This window comes from Lolium perenne, chromosome 1 (genome assembly GCF_019359855.2).
Source record: "Lolium perenne isolate Kyuss_39 chromosome 1, Kyuss_2.0, whole genome shotgun sequence".
NCBI classification, from domain to species: Eukaryota; Viridiplantae; Streptophyta; class Magnoliopsida; order Poales; family Poaceae; genus Lolium; species Lolium perenne.
This window is the reverse complement of record NC_067244.2, coordinates 131,324,063-131,344,049: the sequence shown is the minus strand read 5'-3', so window position 1 is coordinate 131,344,049 and position 19,987 is coordinate 131,324,063.

The window sequence follows — 19,987 nt, the reverse complement described above, 5'->3', positions numbered from 1 at the left end:
ATTTTACCTGCCATATTTTCTTAATTTTTGTGCAGTCTACAATATATACTAAGATTTTCACATTGAGATTTTGCACGTAGCAGGATATTTTTCATTGGTTTCGAAACTTAAAACTATGATTACGATTTGACAAGGGCTCCCATCAGTATGGGGTGAACAAGCCCTCCCATCAGTATATCAGAGGAATTTGACAAGGGCTACAGGACGACTAGATACATCACCAAAAAAGGTGATGCATGTCTCCTTCACCAAAACAGCTGAAACAAGTACATGAATGCAAGTACACCACCATAATAATACTACTACATCAACACAAGTACGAGTAATATAATAAAATAAGAGTACTACTCCCTCTAATCTAATTTAAACCAAAATAAAACTTAAACTTCATCCTAAATTTGAACTAGTGCCTCGTCCTCGTTCTTCGCTCATTTTCTGATCCAAGACGGCGCAGAGTGCCAGAGTGCATGGCACGGAACTCTTCATCGGTGGCATGCCATGGGCATGTCACCGGATGCATGATTTTTTTCGCAATGTTTAAATTTGAATTTAGGCCGCATGTCACACGGTGACATGCAAAAGGTGCATGTCACCTGGTGGTGGTAGGCAACTACCCTCATTTACGGCGGCGTAGGCGACTGGACGCCGCGTGGCCAGCCGCTGCCTCGTGGCCGCCTCGGTTTCCACGCGGGAGACCATTAAACGCCGACGACCAACCTTCCCGCGTCACGGTTAGCGACTATGACTATAAGGGCAAAACGCTAAACTCTCTCGTTCCATTCACTTTCTTCCTCTCTCCACCTAACAAACATTTGTTCATCGCTCTCTCCTCCAGCAATGTCTTCAAAATTCAGGTCGTCGGCGGTCAAGTACGCGGAGAAAAAACGCCGGCTCGAAATTTCGAGAGACGCTTCCAGAAACCAAGTGGGCTCGCCGTCACCGCCGCCGCCGCCGAAACGCTGAAGGATAACGTTGCATAGAAAACAAAAATTTTCCTACCGCGAACACGCAATCCAAGCCAAGATGCAATCTAGAAGACGGTAGCAACGAGGGGGTATCGAGTCTCACCCTTGAAGAGATTCCAAAGCCTACAAGATGAGGCTCTTGTTGCTGCGGTAGACGATCACTTGCCGCTTGCAAAAGCGCGTAGAAGATCTTGATCACGATCGGTTCCGGCGCCACGAACGGGCAGCACCTCCGTACTCGGTCACACGTTCGGTTGTTGATGAAGACGACGTCCACCTCCCCGTTCCAGCGGGTAGCGGAAGTAGTAGCTCCTCTTGAATCCGACAGCACGACGGCGTGGTGTCGGTGGCGGTGTAGAAGTCCGGCGGAGCTTCGCTAAGCTACGCGGGAAATATGAAGTGGAGGAGCAAAGCTAGGGTTTGGGAGGGGGTGGCCGGCCACTCAAGGGGGGCGGCCAAGCTATGGTCTTGGGGTGGCCTGCCCCCTCCCTTGGCCCCTCATTATATAGGTGGATCCCAAGTGTTGGTGTCCAAGTCTTCGAATAAGACCCGAAACCAAAACCTTCCATAGGAGGGGGCAAACCTAGCCCAACTAGGACTCCCACCCAAAGGTGGGATTCCCACCTCCCATGTGGGGGTTGGCCGGCCCCCTATGGTGGAGTCCACTTGGGACTCCACCCCCACTAGGGCTGGCCGGCCATGGAGGTGGAGTCCCTTGTGGACTCCACCTTCCTTGGTGGTTTCTTCCGGACTTTTCTAGAACCTTCTAGAACCTTCCATAGAACCTTCCGCGACATTTTAATTCACATAAAATGACATCCTATATATGAATCTTATTCTCCGGACCATTCCGGAACTCCTCGTGATGTCCGGGATCTCATCCGGGACTCCGAAAAAATATTCGAACTCCATTCCATAATTCAAGTGCTACCATTTCAACATCCAACTTTAAGTGTGTCACCCTACGGTTCGAGAACTATGCGGACATGGTTGAGTACTCACTCCGACCAATAACCAATAGCGGGATCTGGAGATCCATAATGGCTCCCACATATTCAACGATGACTTTAGTGATCGAATGAACCATTCACATACATTACCAATTCCCTTTGTCTCGCGATATTTTACTTGTCCGAGGTTTGATCTTCGGTATCACTCTATACCTTGTTCAACCTCGTCTCCTGGCAAGTACTCTTTACTCGTACCGTGGTATGTGGTCTCTTATGAACTCATTCATATGCTTGCAAGACATTAGACGACATTCCACCGAGAGGGCCCAGAGTATATCTATCCGTCATCGGGATGGACAAATCCCACTGTTGATCCATATGCCTCAACTCATACTTTCCGGATACTTAATCCCACCTTTATAGCCACCCATTTACGCAGTGGTGTTTGGTGTAATCAAAGTACCTTTCCGGTATAAGTGATTTACATGATCTCATGGTCATAAGGACTAGGTAACTATGTATCGAAAGCTTATAGCAAATAACTTAATGACGAGATCTTATGCTACGCTTAATTGGGTGTGTCCATTACATCATTCATACAATGACATAACCTTGTTATTAATAACATCCAATGTTCATGATTATGAAACTAATCATCCATTAATCAACAAGCTAGTTAAGAGGCATACTAGGGACTTCTTTGTTTGTCTACATATCACACATGTACTAATGTTTCGGTTAATACAATTATAGCATGATATATAAACATTTATCATAAACATAAAGATATAAATAATAACCACTTTATTATTGCCTCTAGGGCATATCTCCTTCAGTCTCCCACTTGCACTAGAGTCAATAATCTAGTTTACATTTGTAAAGATATAACACCTTGGCCTTCTGGTGCTTTATCATGTATTGCTCACGGGAGAGGTTTTTAGTCATCGGATCTGACACGCTCAGAAACGTATGTATTTTGTAATTCATTTGCGTCTCAACGCATCACTCATTTCCAAATGAGTTGGCATTATATATGTTTGATCTTCTGGTGGAACCTTAATTCCGCTGTCTGAAATATGTCACTTATATTGTCACACACAATATAGCTTCAAAGTTCTGACTCTGTCGGAACTACACCAAGTTCTCAAAGAACCTCTTGACTTAACATCCTTTGTCATTGTCAAAACAATGACATACTCTGCCTTCTTTTGTAGAATCCGTCACAATATTTAGAACTCTTCTAAATCTAGCATAGACAACTTCTAGCTCATTGTGCTACCTTTTAAACAACACTTTGTCTAATTTGAGATTATATTTTATATGTGACAAAACCAATATCGGTGTAACACCTTACAGCGATTTGTTTGTCATTTCTTCATATAAAAATATATATATATATCCTTAGTTCTTCTAAAGTACTCAAGGATATTCTTACTGTCGTCCAATGATCATCATATGAATCATTCTGGTATATGCTCATAACATTTTATAGCACATGATATCTGATTGTGTACATATTATTCGTGATCTATAATCACTCATGTGTTTTTACTCATTGAGTGTCAGATACACTCAAGTCTTGTTAAACCTTCACATGACAAGAACATTTTCTTAATATTTCTATATTGAACTTCTTCAATATCCATCATATGTACTTTGACTTAAACTTATTTATGTGTTTCAATCTATCTTCATAGATCTTGACACTAAATTTGTTTCAGTCCATATCCTTTCATTGAAGTTAATTCTCAATGAAACCTTTTTAATCAAGTATATAATTACATCATTTATAACCAACTATATGTCACCTACATAAAGTATTATAAATGTGTCTTAGCGCTCCCACTTAATTTCTTGCAAATGCAAGCCTCTTCATTGTTTCTGATGAAATCAAAAACTCTTTGACTATTTCATCTAGTGAAGATTCAAACTCCGCTATACTTACTTCATCAAATTGAAGTTTGTATACCTATCTAGTATTCCATGGATCAGCAAAACTCTTGGTTGTATCTTGTATACACCTTTTAATACACACTTCTGATAAGTAATGTATTTTGCCATCCTACTAACATATCTCATAAAGGAAATATGTAGTGATTACTAGAATAATCCATATAGACTTTAAGCATTGCTACGGAAGATCTAATCTTGTCGTAGTCAACTCTTTGAACTTTGTCGTAAACAACTTTTCGACAAGTTAAGCTTCTTCAAGGATATTTCATCCAAGTCCATCAATTTTATAGATCTATTTTCTTTCAAAAAGTATTCATCTATTTTGGATTTCATGGCGTATGGCCATTTTAACGAGTCGGGGCCCATCATAACTTCTTTGTTTTGTAGTTGGTTTATCATTGATCAAAATCAATCCTTTGTCCACAAATCATTTATTTGATCACAAAGTAAACCATACCTACAAGGTTCAATATGTACTTCGATCTCCATGGCTAAAACATTTTGTAGTCATGAGAGCCATGATCGTCGTGGCCGCTTCGAAACCAATTCCGATGCTGCGCTACTCGGATTTTTATGCTCCTGTTCATAAACCTTATCAAATTATATTGTCCTCCCACTCAAATACGTCACTCGAAACAATTTTTCGTAAATAATAAACATTGACAAACACTTTTGTCTTTGTCTCGTGGGAAGAATTCCCAATTAAATCTACGGGATAACCAACAAAGACATTCATCCGATTTTGGTTGACTATTAGGGTTTATACCCATGCCATAACTTGTATGGTGTCATTTCAACGGATCATGATGATGCTCTATTCAGTGTAAAAGCGGTAGTCACTAAAGCATAATCCACAAAAATATAATGGCATCAATATTTTATCTCATCATTGATCCAACAAAGTTTGGATATATCTCTTGGATACTTCATCATCACTATGATACTCCAAGAAACGTAAGTTGTAGAACAATTTCATAACTCTCTTAGATGTTCGCTAAAACTCGTAATTCAAATATTTCCACCATGATCCAATCATAGATATTTGATTTCTATTACGATGATTTCCACTTCATGCTGAAATTTATTTGAATCCTATTCAAATGTTTCAAACTTTTCCTTATTGAATATATCCACATATATACTCAATTCATTGTTTGAAAGTTTTCATGAAGTAGAAGAATCTTCCGCACACAACTATGCCCAGTGAACCACATATATCATTATGTATGTTTTCACTAAGTTAGTTGCCCGTTCAACTCTTCGGCCTATGAACGGTATTTCAGTCATTACCTTTTAGAAAAGATTTTGCAAGTGCCAAACGATTCAACAAATCGAATGACTCCAAAATCCATTTGCATGGAGTTCCTTCATGCGATCCTTTCTAACATGACCTAAATTGCGGTTCCACAAATAAGTGGAATTCAAATCATTTGCCTTATGGCATTTTTAGCGTCAGTGTTATGTATGTGTGTTTCACCATTTAAGATTTATAATAACTTATCCATCATACATGGAGTAATGTCATAATTTGAACAACTCATTGTTTTCATTTGACCAGAGCAAAAATAACAATTTATTAAGCTCTTTATTATAAATTCTAAGGGCTAGATAGAATGCCAACGACGAACATAATAACACTTTATTTTTGTTCCAGGCGAACATTCTTATCATATTCCTTGTCACCACTTAGGCCATTGTATTCTTGAATTGCGTTGTTTTGTATGACACTTCATACCAACCAATATGGTATTAATACCCAAGAATTTCATTGTGTGACTTAACTAGGAATACAACCATAACATGTATATCATTTATATACACCTGAGCTAGACTTTCTAGTCTTTTCTTTTCTGTTGCCAAAATATCTTTTGCGCTTTCTCTTTTAGCTTTCCTCATTATTCAGAAAAACATTTCAACATCAATAACTTCTAGGTTTGTTGGTCAAATACCAATAACCTTGAGGTTCTTACTTTGAAGTTGATCATCATATGACAAGTGTTCTAGATTTCACATATTAGTAACTATGATGAACAATTTCACTCATAATTTTATCCATCAATTCATGACAACTTTTTGAGACCATGTCTGTACATGCTAGGCTCATAAAGTTTAACCTTAGTATTCGCATGTGCAAATCAGGCTTGCACCCATTGTAAGCACACGTAGAATCTATAACACCCGATCATCACGTGATGCTTCAAACGATCGAGTCTTAGCAATGGTGCATATTAAGGATGATAACTTCATGGATATGCGAATATCATTAGTGCCCCAATAGCTGGAGGATTGTGACGCTCTTGCGTCTTCAACCTTCATACATTCCCATAAAACTTATGAGTTTATGTAGTCTCACCAAATTATATTCTATCATCTTGCAATAAGGTCTTAGATATCACATATATCTCATACCTTGATTATTTCTGAAAACTAAATTTTCAGCTCCTTATTTTTCAAACATATTTGAACTTTCAAGTTTCATGGAGACAAGATAACTTTAGGTACTAATTGAAACCATAGCTCTTTGAATCAACAATGTGAGGTTTACTAAAAGTTTGCAATAGGACTTAATCAATTCTTGATTCTTTAACAATACGGTACCAATCCGTAAAGTTTCTTGTCAGATTTTAACAAGATTTCTATCTCAATAACAAGACTAGCGCATAGTAGTAAACGGATGCCAATACTACAAAATTAATTCAAAATACTACTCGAGACTATGTTTATGATAATTAGTTCATGTTTTAATCTAATTACTAATGAACTCCCACTTAATACAACATCCCTCATAGTTGTTAAGTGGTACACGATCCACATCTACTACACCAAAACCGATCATCACGTGAGATGATGTAGCTTCAATGGTGAACATCAACATGTTGATCATATCATCCATATGACTCGTGTTCAACCTTTCGGTTTCCGTTGTCCCGAGGCCATGTCTCAGACATGCTAGGCTCGTCAAGCAAACCCAAGTATTCCGCGTGTGCAACATGGCTTACACTCGTTGTATGTCGAGTTTATCACACCCGATCATCACGAGATGCTTCAAAACGTCGAACAATGCAACGGTGCATACGAGGGAAGAACACTTTATTATCTTGATATTAATGTGAGGGATCATCTTATAATGCTACCGTCGCGATCTAAGCAAAATAAGATGCATAAAAGGATTAACATCACATGCAGTTCATATGTGATATGATATGGCCCTTTTGTCTTTGCGCCTTCGATCTTCATCTCTAAAGCACGGACATGATCTCCATCATCAACGGGCATGATCTCCATCATCGTCGGCGTAGCGTCAAGGTTCATGGCGCCGTCTTCATGGTTGTTCACCTCATGTAGCAACTATTACAACTTCTTTGAAATACTACTCAACATGAAAATTAAAGACAACCATAAGGCTCCGCCGGTTGCCACAATACAATAATGATCATCTCATACATATTCATCATCACATTATGGCCATATCACATCACCAAACCCTGCAAAAACAAGTTAGACGCTCTCTAATTTGGTTTGCATATTTTACGTGGTTTAGGGTTTTCGTTATAGATCTAATCTACCTACGAACATGAACCACAACGTTGATACTAATGTTGTCAATAGAAGAGTAAATTGAATCTTTACTATAGTAGGAGAGACAGACACCCGCAAAGCCTCTTATGCAATACAAGTTGCATGTCGAACGAGGAACAAGTCTCATGAACGCGGTCATGTAAAGTTAGTCCGAGCCGCTTCATCCCACTATGCCATAAAGATGCAAAGTACTCAAACTAAAGATAACAAGAGCATCAACGCCCACAAACCATTGTGTTCTACTCGTGCAACCATCTATGCATAGACACGGCTCTGATACCACTGTAGGATAACGTTGCATAGAAAACAAAAATTTTCCTACCGCGAACACGCAATCCAAGCCAAGATGCAATCTAGAAGACGGTAGCAACGAGGGGGTATCGAGTCTCACCCTTGAAGAGATTCCAAAGCCTACAAGATGAGGCTCTTGTTGCTGCGGTAGACGATCACTTGCCGCTTGCAAAAGCGCGTAGAAGATCTTGATCACGATCGGTTCCGGCGCCACGAACGGGCAGCACCTCCGTACTCGGTCACACGTTCGGTTGTTGATGAAGACGACGTCCACCTCCCGTTCCAGCGGGTAGCGGAAGTAGTAGCTCCTCTTGATTCCGACAGCACGACGGCGTGGTGTCGGTGGCGGTGTAGAAGTCCGGCGGAGCTTCGCTAAGCTACGCGGGAAATATGAAGTGGAGGAGCAAAGCTAGGGTTTGGGAGGTGGCCGGCCACTCAAGGGGGGCGGCCAAGCTATGGTCTTGGGGTGGTCTGCCCCCTCCCTTGGCCCCTCATTATATAGGTGGATCCCAAGTGTTGGTGTCCAAGTCTTCGAATAAGACCCGAAACCAAAACCTTCCATAGGAGGGGGCAAACCTAGCCCAACTAGGACTCCCACCCAAAGGTGGGATTCCCACCTCCCATGTGGGGGTTGGCCGGCCCCCTATGGTGGAGTCCACTTGGGACTCCACCCCCACTAGGGCTGGCCGGCCATGGAGGTGGAGTCCCTTGTGGACTCCACCTTCCTTGGTGGTTTCTTCCGGACTTTTCTAGAACCTTCTAGAACCTTCCATAGAACCTTCCGCGACATTTTAATTCACATAAAATGACATCCTATATATGAATCTTATTCTCCGGACCATTCCGGAACTCCTCGTGATGTCCGGGATCTCATCCGGGACTCCGAAAAAATATTCGAACTCCATTCCATAATTCAAGTGCTACCATTTCAACATCCAACTTTAAGTGTGTCACCCTACGGTTCGAGAACTATGCGGACATGGTTGAGTACTCACTCCGACCAATAACCAATAGCGGGATCTGGAGATCCATAATGGCTCCCACATATTCAACGATGACTTTAGTGATCGAATGAACCATTCACATACATTGCCAATTCCCTTTGTCTCGCGATATTTTACTTGTCCGAGGTTTGATCTTCGGTATCACTCTATACCTTGTTCAACCTCGTCTCCTGGCAAGTACTCTTTACTCGTACCGTGGTATGTGGTCTCTTATGAACTCATTCATATGCTTGCAAGACATTAGACGACATTCCACCGAGAGGGCCCAGAGTATATCTATCCGTCATCGGGATGGACAAATCCCACTGTTGATCCATATGCCTCAACTCATACTTTCCGGATACTTAATCCCACCTTTATAGCCACCCATTTACGCAGTGGTGTTTGGTGTAATCAAAGTACCTTTCCGGTATAAGTGATTTACATGATCTCATGGTCATAAGGACTAGGTAACTATGTATCGAAAGCTTATAGCAAATAACTTAATGACGAGATCTTATGCTACGCTTAATTGGGTGTGTCCATTACATCATTCATACAATGACATAACCTTGTTATTAATAACATCCAATGTTCATGATTATGAAACTAATCATCCATTAATCAACAAGCTAGTTAAGAGGCATACTAGGGACTTCTTTGTTTGTCTACATATCACACATGTACTAATGTTTCGGTTAATACAATTATAGCATGATATATAAACATTTATCATAAACATAAAGATATAAATAATAACCACTTTATTATTGCCTCTAGGGCATATCTCCTTCAAACGCGTCCGTGCTGTGCTCACCGGGTTAGTTTCCTTCGCCATGTACTTTCGTTTCTTTCGTCGCTCTCTCCTCCAGCAATTAATGTGTTCAAACTTCAGGTCGTCGGCGGTCAAGTACGCGGATAAAAAACGCCGGCTCGAAATTTCGAGAGACGGTTCCAGAAACCAAGTGGGCTCGCCGTCGCCACCGCCGCCGAAACGCGTCCGTGCTGTGCTCACCGGGTTAGTTTCCTTCGCCATGTACTTTCGTTTCTTCTTCCCGGGCTCAAGCTCTTTAAGAGTCTCTATGGTTATACATCTTAAAGGGTTGGAAGTTCCAACGACGCCCGTACTGCACCAACTTCCACGACCAAGGAATCATCGTCGTCCGATGATTTCAACCCGGCCCTACCCCGGTGAAATGAGGTAGCACCAAGCACTGTGTAGTTATCTTCTTCTTCTTCTTCTTCCTTTGCGCTTACTTGCTACCAATGATTTCGCCCTGAAGGAAGCGGCGCCGACTATCGACACCACTATCGCCATCTTGATGGAAAAAAACGAGGAGCTCAGCTTAGAGTGTGATTGCCTCCGAGACGATTTGGCTGCCAAGAAGAAGAATTCGAAAACTCTTGTGGAGCTCATTTGCAGCCTTCGCAATGAGCGCGACATGTTGAAGAACGAGCTGATTAAGCAGAAAGAGAGGAACATTGCATCAGCGGAGGAAGCCAGCAGCATACTCAAGACTGTGTGCCTCGAAAGAGACAAGTCTGATATAGAGTACAAAATCCTTCTTCAGGATAAAGTAGAGCTCCAAAAGTTGAACCTTGAATATGCTGACATCGCCATCCTTGCCCTTCTCGATAAGCAGAAGGCACAAGATAAGTTGATGCACCTGATGTTGGAGAGCTGCAGTGAAAGAGAAGAGACATTGAAAGAAGTGAGCAGTTTGGTGGGATACATGAGTGACGTCGGGCGAACTTCGCAGAATCCGCCCCGGCTGAGCTCAAATTCCAGCAGAACCAGCTTTCAGCAATGCATGTTATGCGCACCTACAACTTCTACTCATTGATTAGAGGTCGCACGACATGGCATTTTCCCTCGAAATAGTAGTACTGTACTAATAGTTGTACTACTTAGTATGTACGTTTTTGTAAAATAATTTCTTACATGTATTAGAAACTACCCCTCTCCTTTCTGGATGCACCCGGGACATTGTCATCCGGCCCTCTTCTGGACAAACCCCCTCGGGAAGGACAATATATTTTGCACATTTCGCTACTAGTACTTCTAATTCCACCGCTTATTTTTCTAATCCGTTAAATCGTTAATTAGATGACCAACTGATGGAAGCTGCGATAGATTAGACCAACAAGTGGTGAATCTTGAATTTCCTCTTCAGTGGTAGGCATGCTTCACTTATAGCTGGAGTACATTGCGGACCTGGTGCATTTCGTCAGTACCGATCAGCTATTTTTGCTTATCCGGGAAGAAAAGGTAGTACTAGCCTTTTCAGTGAGATGTCTTTTCAGTGCTACGGAGTTGTCTGTTCATTGCTTGCTTTGTCTGTCGGTGACTTTGCCAAGCTGAGTTTGCCATGACTTTGGGTGACTGATACGTGGACCACAGTTGTAAGTGACTCAAAGTCACTGACTTGGGGGACTCCTGAATGCTTCGTATATTTCTGACGGTTTCTGAATTATGTACTCCGTACAACTTTTGTAATATTGGTCAAACTAGTTTTGACCAGGGTGTGTGTAGGGTGGTTTTTTTGGTTGGTCCAAATGGTGTTGTGTGGTCCAAATGTGATGTATCATCACACCACCATGTGCCCCCCACCCCCACCCCACCCCTAGGTTTTGGTAATGCCATTCTGATACATGCTTCTTAGAAGGAGTACATTTTTTTCCGTTAGGGCATGACAATTTTGAAAAATTCAAACAAAGATGGGAAGACAGAATGGTAACATCATTTTCCATGTGATGATGCACCCCTGTGCCAAATTTTGGTTCATTTTAAGAATGTAAGGTGCCAAATTACTCGAGGAAGCTAGTTGGAGTAGACGGGCATGATCGGATTGGCATAGGGGATTTATTTTTTGAAGGATGTTATTTTTCATAAACAATATCTGACACAAAAAATAAAATGTTAAGGTCTCATATTATTCTGAATGATTTTGAATTACTTATGACGTTTGGAAGTATTGGTGTACATGAGCCCCACATGAAGTTAAATGGTCCAAAAAAAAGTTTCGTACACGTTTCCCAGAAAGTGGAAAGTCGAGTACATGCACGACTTCACGCGTCCACTACTAGATACAGAGAGTTAGAGGCTATAAAATAATCGGCCTCATCATCTCTCGCGAGCTCGTCCTCTCCACTCCCCCAACTTGCCTCCCCCACACTGTGAAAAAACCCCATCCACTCACCGCACCTCTGATACATCGACTTCCCCGTTTCCAACCGCAACAACATGAAGACAGGTATTGCATACGAGGCGGAGCAATCGGCGGCCGCCCGCGCAGAGGATGCCTCTACGGTAGTGGCCGTCGCGGTGGGTGAGGCTTCACCGGGCACCCAGGCCGCTCGTCTCCTCTGCTTGTCTGATTCTTCGACCTCGGTCAAAATGGGCGTCCTGGCCGTCACGACGGGTGAGGCTTCACCGGGTACCCATGCCGCTCGTCTCCTCTGCTTGTCTGATTCTTCGACCTCGGTCGAAACGGGCGTCCTGGCCGTCGAGCAGAAGGTGGATACCAACGTTGTTGATCCCGCCGAAGATGTGCACGGCGTTGCAGGCCACCACGGCGAGGTCTTCCTAGGCCTGGTGCTGGACGTGAACCTCGACCCCTTCGACGATTTCGGCCCAAACGTTCAGTTCCAGGAGGATGTTGAGGGTGATGACAAGGAGGTACTACTCTTTTACCGAAACTGTCCCAATCCTCTTTGTGTCATATTGCTGTTCACATGGTTTGCACGAGCCTGGTTCTTGATTGATTTGATATCCTACCTTGTTCTTGTAGATGTAATTGATTCTGCGATTTGTAAGATCAGATTCTAGTTTAATTTCGACTAATCTGCCATGTAGTCATATAATCAATTTATGTGTTCATACTTAGTGGACTTGCAATTGTTGTGGCTTATGTTCATGGTTGTTCATAGGGTTTCTCATGATTTATTACGATTTCTTCTGCCATTTACTTGTTCTACACATTTAATTTTAGGGTTTCTAAGGTTTGATTATGTTAGTGGAGTATTTATTCGATCTGTCATAAAAAACCTGATTATGTAGTACTTAATAATTCATAGGAGTATTCTGATGACATGGACAACAACAAGGTGCGCAGGGACCGGAAAAGCCGCTATGTTCTCAAGCGGCTGAAGGGTGGTGAAATTCGTTTCTGCATGCGCGGGGAGCTATTTTGCCCATTATGTGGCAAAATTCTCCATAAGGACATCCGCAGCCTGATCCAACATGCGATGGGTGTAGGCCGAAGTACATCGGGGGAAGCACCGCCCTGCAACCAAGGCCAAGCACGCATCATATGGCCTCTTCCTCCAGAATTACGTCTTGCCTAGCTTATTCCACGTCAACGCCCCTGCTGCTGGCCCTCATGCTCCTGGTCATGTTTAAAGTTCATATGTGTAATCTTAATCCCTTTGGAAGTTCAGCATTAAACTCTACTAGTACAACCGTGGTGGTCTTGTGATGTAGTACTCTTTTGATGCATTTGTGATGTAGTAGTACTTTTTTTGAAATGATATAGTACTATCTAAGAAAAGTACTCCCTCCGATTCACATTCATTTCACACCAAGAAATATGGATCAGAGCGAGGGAGTAAATTAAACATGGCATCTCGTGCATGAAGCTTGACATATCGGTCAGGTTGGCTAGAATAGCAATACAATGCTGCTCATTAGGCAAATGCATGCCATGTACGATAGTATACATCAAGTAAAGAAGTCTATACTGACATAAAAAACTACTTTGGGGATGAGAGTCAATTGGGGCATCTACAGTATAGAAAATCTTGCTCGTACATGATTTTGGCTAAGAGGGTTTTACTCACATTACACGTGCCACTTTCCTTGTCTGCAAAACAAGTTCCAATAAAGGGAGATGAAAGAAGAGGGTATTGTGGGCGAGATTGAACACCTTTTTTATGTGTTAAGCTGAGGCCTCGTTTAGATGAGGATTTCGACTTATGCCTAACAGCTCAACACACCCACAAATAATTCTCCTTGCGCGCACCACCGTTCATTAAAAATAACAATATTAGCTCGCAAGATTAAGAACGAAGTGAATTTAAGTAACTTGGTAAGCTTTTCAAGCAATATATTCAGAGAAAGAGCACACATGTTCGGCTCAAAATAATCATAAGAGAAGAACAATAAATCTAAGGCACCCACTTCATCGGCAGAAGGGGCGCGACACCACATGGATTCATACCTTGAGTCGACGCTAGCTCGTAGAAGGGCGGCCGCGCCTTGAGGATGCCGGGGACGTCTCCACCTCGGTCTCACATGTGACTGCTTATCAGCGGGTGGTGCGCCGCGCCATGTAGAAGATCTATCAAGAGAGGAGAGCTCGATGACGCTACCGACGCCTCAACCTTGATAGCACCGACCTGTTGCTCCGGCACCGAGATGCGCCACGTGCAAGATTTAGCGGATGCACCAATTTTAGAGATATGTCATGATCATTGTAACAAATTTCAACGTGATGATGATTTGATCTTGTACTCAGCCTTGAACATAAGAACTAGTACAATCTCACAATTTTTTTTTATCATTATCCTTTGCGAGATTTAGCGGATGCACCAAATTCAGAGAAATATCATGATCATGGTAACACAATTTTCAATGTAATGATGATTTGATGTTGCACTCGACCTTGAACATAAGTACTAGTACGGTCTCACAAATTTGTATCATTATACTTTGCAAGTTTTAGCGGATGCGCCCATTTTCAGAGGTAGATCATGATCATGGTAAGTTGGTAACAAATTTTCAACGTGATGATGATTTGATGTTGTACTCGGCCTAGAAGAGAAGTACTAGTACGGTCTCACAATTCTTTTTATCATTACACTTTGCAAGATCTAGCGGATACACTAATTTCAGAGATAGATCATGATCATGGTACTGACCGATATTCAAGGTGATGATGATTTGATTTTGCACTCGGCCTTGAACAGAGGTACTAGTACGGTCTCACAATTTTTTATCATTATACTTGGACCTTAGCCAAATTCAAAATCTCATAGCGGCAAAACTTCCCGCCCACAAAATACAAAAAATTCACACGCTTCCAAATTCCCATTCTACCCCTGTGGAGATGACAGCAAAGTCGGTTGGTGGGGGGGTCTGCCCGTCATTTTTTGGATCACCACCTCCCTAGCCCGGAAACCCTCCCAAAAAAAATTCATTTCCCTCAGACCACCCACCGGAACTTCCCAAGTCCCTCTCTCCCACCTCCACGACCCCCGCACCGGAACATCCCCGCCGGACTTCCCTGGCCTACCCGAGGCCTCGCGATCCTCGTCATCCGGCTGCCTGCCGGAGCCGCTTCATCGACGCCGTCATCAACCGGACCGGATCATCCCCGCCGAACCTCGAAACCATATGCTCATCCAGTAGTCTACCGCAGTCGCTTCAGCTGCGGTATCGTCCACCCCACCGGAGCCGCTTCGCCGGATCCGTCGTCCACCGGATCGGATCTTGCTCACCGACACCGCTGTGCATGAACCGGATCTGCTTCACCGGCGTCGTGCATGATCTAAACTCTTCTACTGTCGCTTTTCTATTGCTTGCCTGCAAGTTATTGTTTAATCTTGGGGGAACCTGTTTGTGCTAACGATGCACCGTTACATTTTTGCAGATGAGATGAGTAACCATGAAGTGTAATGGCCGTCTCTCCAACCCCAAGTAGCACATGTTGCGTACTTCATCACCGGATCTATCAACCCCAGGAAGATCTGCTGTGACTCCCACATAGTGCTTCTCCTAATGTAAGTCCCTTGTTTTAGCGCCATGTTCTGGGTTCATATGCTTGTTTGTCTGAAGCTCTTTTAGTTCATTCCTAGCTATGACCGTAACACCTTGCTATTTTCTAGTTCATTGCTAACTTTAAGCGATTGAACATTTTGGTTTGCATTCCCTGCTCTGTAGATGTAGCCATCATAACTTCTATCTTGCTCAGTCGTTGTTACAAAAATTATAGGTATTATAGTAACATCCTGCTATTATTTAGTTCATGGCCAATTTTAAGTAATTGCACATGTTGGTTCGCATTCCCTGCTCTATAGCTTTTGGCATCGTAACTTCTATATTTGGTTTACATTGCCTTCTCTGTAGATCTAGCCATCATAACTTTATCTCGCTCAGTCGTTGTTACAAAAATTATGGCCTGCTACTATGTTGTTTGTGCCAATTTTTTACTCCATGAACATGTTGGCTTGCATTCCCTGTACTACAGGTGATGCCATTGTTTTGTATCTACTTCATTGTAAGCTAACAAAGTAAGGACTTAGTTTGGCATGCTATCACTCTGCTATCTAGCCTGTAGTACAAATAAACTTGTCATACTACTAGATAATAATTTTGCGTGCCATCTTGTTCTTCAAAAGCTGCATTATTGACTTGTTTCTCTGACTTGGCATGACGCTCACATATGGAGTGCTGAACATATTGGTTTGCATTCCCTCTTATACAAGTTCACAGGTGATCCCACTATATTCTGTATCTGGTCCATCCTAAGCTCCAGCATTAACTATCCTCTATGTGTTGCTCATTACAAGTTTATATCCCGAAACATCTTGATTTGCATCCCCTTCACTACAAGTTCAGGAGTATTATTTAGTTCACGGCCAAAATGAAGTAATTGCACTTGGCACATGTTGGTTCACATTCCCTCCTCTTTAGCTTTTGCCATCGTAACTTCTATTTTTGGTTTACATTCCCTGCTCTGTAGATGTAGCCATCATAACTTCATCTTGCTCAGTCGTTGTTACAAAATTTATAGCCTGCTACTATGTTGTTCATGCAAATTTTGTACTCCCTGAACATGTTGGTTTGCATGGGACTCGACAGTAGTAAGTCTTCTGTTTCATTTTAACGTGCTCTGTTATATTGGCTGTTGCTATGCGGCATGCACTCTTTGTTTGCTTATTGTGCGCATTACAATGATCTTGTTATAACGACGAAATGATGAGTTCCGAATTCTTTGGCAAACAATATTGTAGTGTCTTTGCCTTTCCATTGTTGCTGTCTTAACTTGTAATGTCTTTGTTTCAGATATAAGTGCTGCATGGACAACTTAAAAGATTGCCGGATCGCTTCATTGAATTGCTAGGTTTAATTACCATTCAATTTCTCTGGCTTCTGTAATATTTTTCAAAGCCTTGCAGCTGATGTAATATTTAGTTAGTTTTTATAGTTCTTTCGCGCATTTTTTCTTTGTTTCTTGTGGTAAGTGAGGCTATCCGATAGAAATCAATGCTGCGTAAATATTCTCAGTATCTAAATCACAAATTCCCATCCCTTAAACGCCCCAATTAAGCGAAATCACATATGTGCCGGCCCGCAAAATCCTGAAGCGCCTATTGTGCCGGCATATAAACAGCAACTAAATGGGCTGGCCCACTTACTTATTGGGCCAGCCCACTTGATTTATCGTGGACCCCACATTCTACTTGGGCCGGCCCACTTGCTTCTGTTGTAGACCCCACTATCAAATGGGCTGGCCCATTAACAGGATAGTGGGACCCACATGTGTTTTGGCCCGGCCCACTATCTTGTTGGGCCGGCCCAATTGCTTCTGTGGTGGACCCCACATACAAACTTGACCGGCCCGTTAACAGGAAAGTGGGACCCACCCGTGTTTTTGGCCCAGCCCACTATCTTGTTGGGCCGGCCCAATTACGTTATGGTGGACCCCACTTACAAACTGGGCCGGCCCTTTAACAGGAATGTGGGACCCACCAGTGTTCTTGGCCCGGCCCACTATCTTATTGGGCCGGCCCACTTGCTATATGGTGGACCCCACATACTAAATGGGCCGGCCCTTTAACTGGAAAGTGGGACCCACCTGTGCTTTTGGCCCGGCCCACTATCTTGTTGGGCCGGCCCACTTGCTATATGGTGGACCCCACATACTAAATGGGCCAGCCCTTTAACTGGAAAGTGGGACCCACCTGTGTTTTTGGCCCGGCCCACTATCTTGTTGGGCCGGCCCACTTGCTATATGGTGGACCCCACATACTAAATGGGCTGGCCCATTAACAGGAAAGTGGGACCCACCTGTGCTTTTGGCCCGGCCCACTGGCTTGTTGGGCCGGCCCATTTGATCTAATGTGGACCCCACGCACTAAATGGGCCGGCCCGATAGCAGGAAAGTGGGACCCACATGCTAATTGGGCCGGCCCAATAACTTCTTGGGCCGGCCCACTTGCTTTAAGGTGGACCCCACTTGGTAAATGGGCCGGCCCGATAACAGGAAAGTGGGTCCCACATGTTTTGTGGGCCGGTCCTTTTGCCTGTTGACCGGTCAAATGAGTGCATTCGGCCCGGCCCACATGCTTAGTGGGCCGGCCCATTAATGTTTTGACCAGTCAACCTTAGAGATTAGGCCCGGCCCACGTAACTAATGGACCAGCCCAGCTGTATAGTTGACCGGTCAAACTAAGTCAGCTGGCCCGGCCCGCAAACTTAATGGGCCGGCCCGCTTAAGACGTGGCAGGCCTCGTGTGGGCCTACCATCTACCACGGGGTTTCAGCGGTTAACGCCGTTAATCGCGCTAACGGCGTCTGCCACGTGTCAGTTTGCATGACGTCAGCAGTCAACGGGCTCCCGGAAACACTTCTGCAACGGTCCGATTTTCCGTGGCGGAAGGGCGCCCAAGCGCGACGGACCGAAAAAATTGTCGTAGGACTTTGCCTGACGCAGTTTCGACAACAAAACCCATATCGTCGGGTTAGGCCCATAGGCGACGAAAAATACCCCTTAGCGGACGATTTTGAGACGTTGTCTATCAGAACTTTTCTTGTAGTGTTGGGTTCGGATGCGATACCATTCCAATTTTACAATTACCCCCACAATACCTGATTATGGGTATTGTTTAACTTGAAGTTTATGTGTCTTAGTATGGGCTCCCTCTAAACAAGCGTCATAGGGGTTATGCTGAGGCTGCCTCCGTTGAAAGTGAAATGATGTGAAATGACGTGAAATGAGGTGAATGTCCGGCCCAAGCCCTGTGCAGTTCCCAGGTTGATGATTTGTCTTCACTGGGGGGCCAAGCTCATGGGGAGAGGTGCCTATACTAGGATATGTAAGTGAAAGGTTATGGTTGATGATCCGCATACTGAGTATGATTATTCAGGGCTATCCCTGACGGATGTAATCAAATGTTGTGGCACAAGAGTACAACCTCTGCAGAGTGTAAAACTATTCGAATAGCCGTGTCTGCGGTTATGGACGGTTGGAAAGGCCATACTGTTCCGTCATCAGACCAATTTCAAAAATGTGACATGTGAAGGGTGACTTGTGACTTGAACTTGAAAGGTGAATTTGAATTGATCACACCAGAGTTGTGGGAATGACACTAATGTTCCCACTTGAGTAAGTTAGGCAAATGAATAGTCTTTTATTACTAAAGTGCTTATGAAATAAAATTGGCTTTATGCAAATGAACCTAGATCTTAGCACCCCCTTACCATAGTTGATAGTACTTACATTAGTATTAGTTTGCGATTACTTTAAAGTACTCATGGCTTTGTCCCTGGCTATTCAAATGGCCAGACTATGAAGAGGAGAACCAGTACCATGAAGATGGACAGCAAGACGTCTATGATAACTAGGACTACTCATGACGTCAACAGTTGCCTGTGGAACAGATGGACCACGACCGCTAATTCGCTTCCGCAATGTGTTTTGTATTTGGATCTCTAGATCCACTATGTTGTAAGACTGGATCATGTGATCCTCTGTTTGTAAGACGATTATGGTATGTAATGAATGATGTGTTGTGATATCATTCTATTATGTCTCACAAAAACAATATTCCTGGGATTGCGATGTATGGCATAATAGGCATCTGGACTTAAAAATCCGGGTGTTGACAAGTTGGTATCAGAGCCATTGTTTGACCTTAGGAGACCCTAGTTAGAATGGATGGCTGAAAAACTTAGTTTCAAAACCAATGAAGTGGATATGTATGAAAACTTATTCACACTCTTACCTTTGAGATCTTTTTCAAAAGAGAAACTCATGCTATACTTTTCTGGAAATTATACATAAAATTTGACACACTTGCACTTCTCTAACTTACTCATCCAATTCTCTTTCAGATGGCGTTGCCCAGCAACACCCAGTTTTATCAGTTGGGGAATGGTGGGAACTTGATCTTCGAGAGGGACTTAGACGCTTTGTCTGAGCATCTCGGACGCCCGCACCCGGAGTTCCTTGGAACTCAAGTGGGCGACTGATACGCGTAAAGC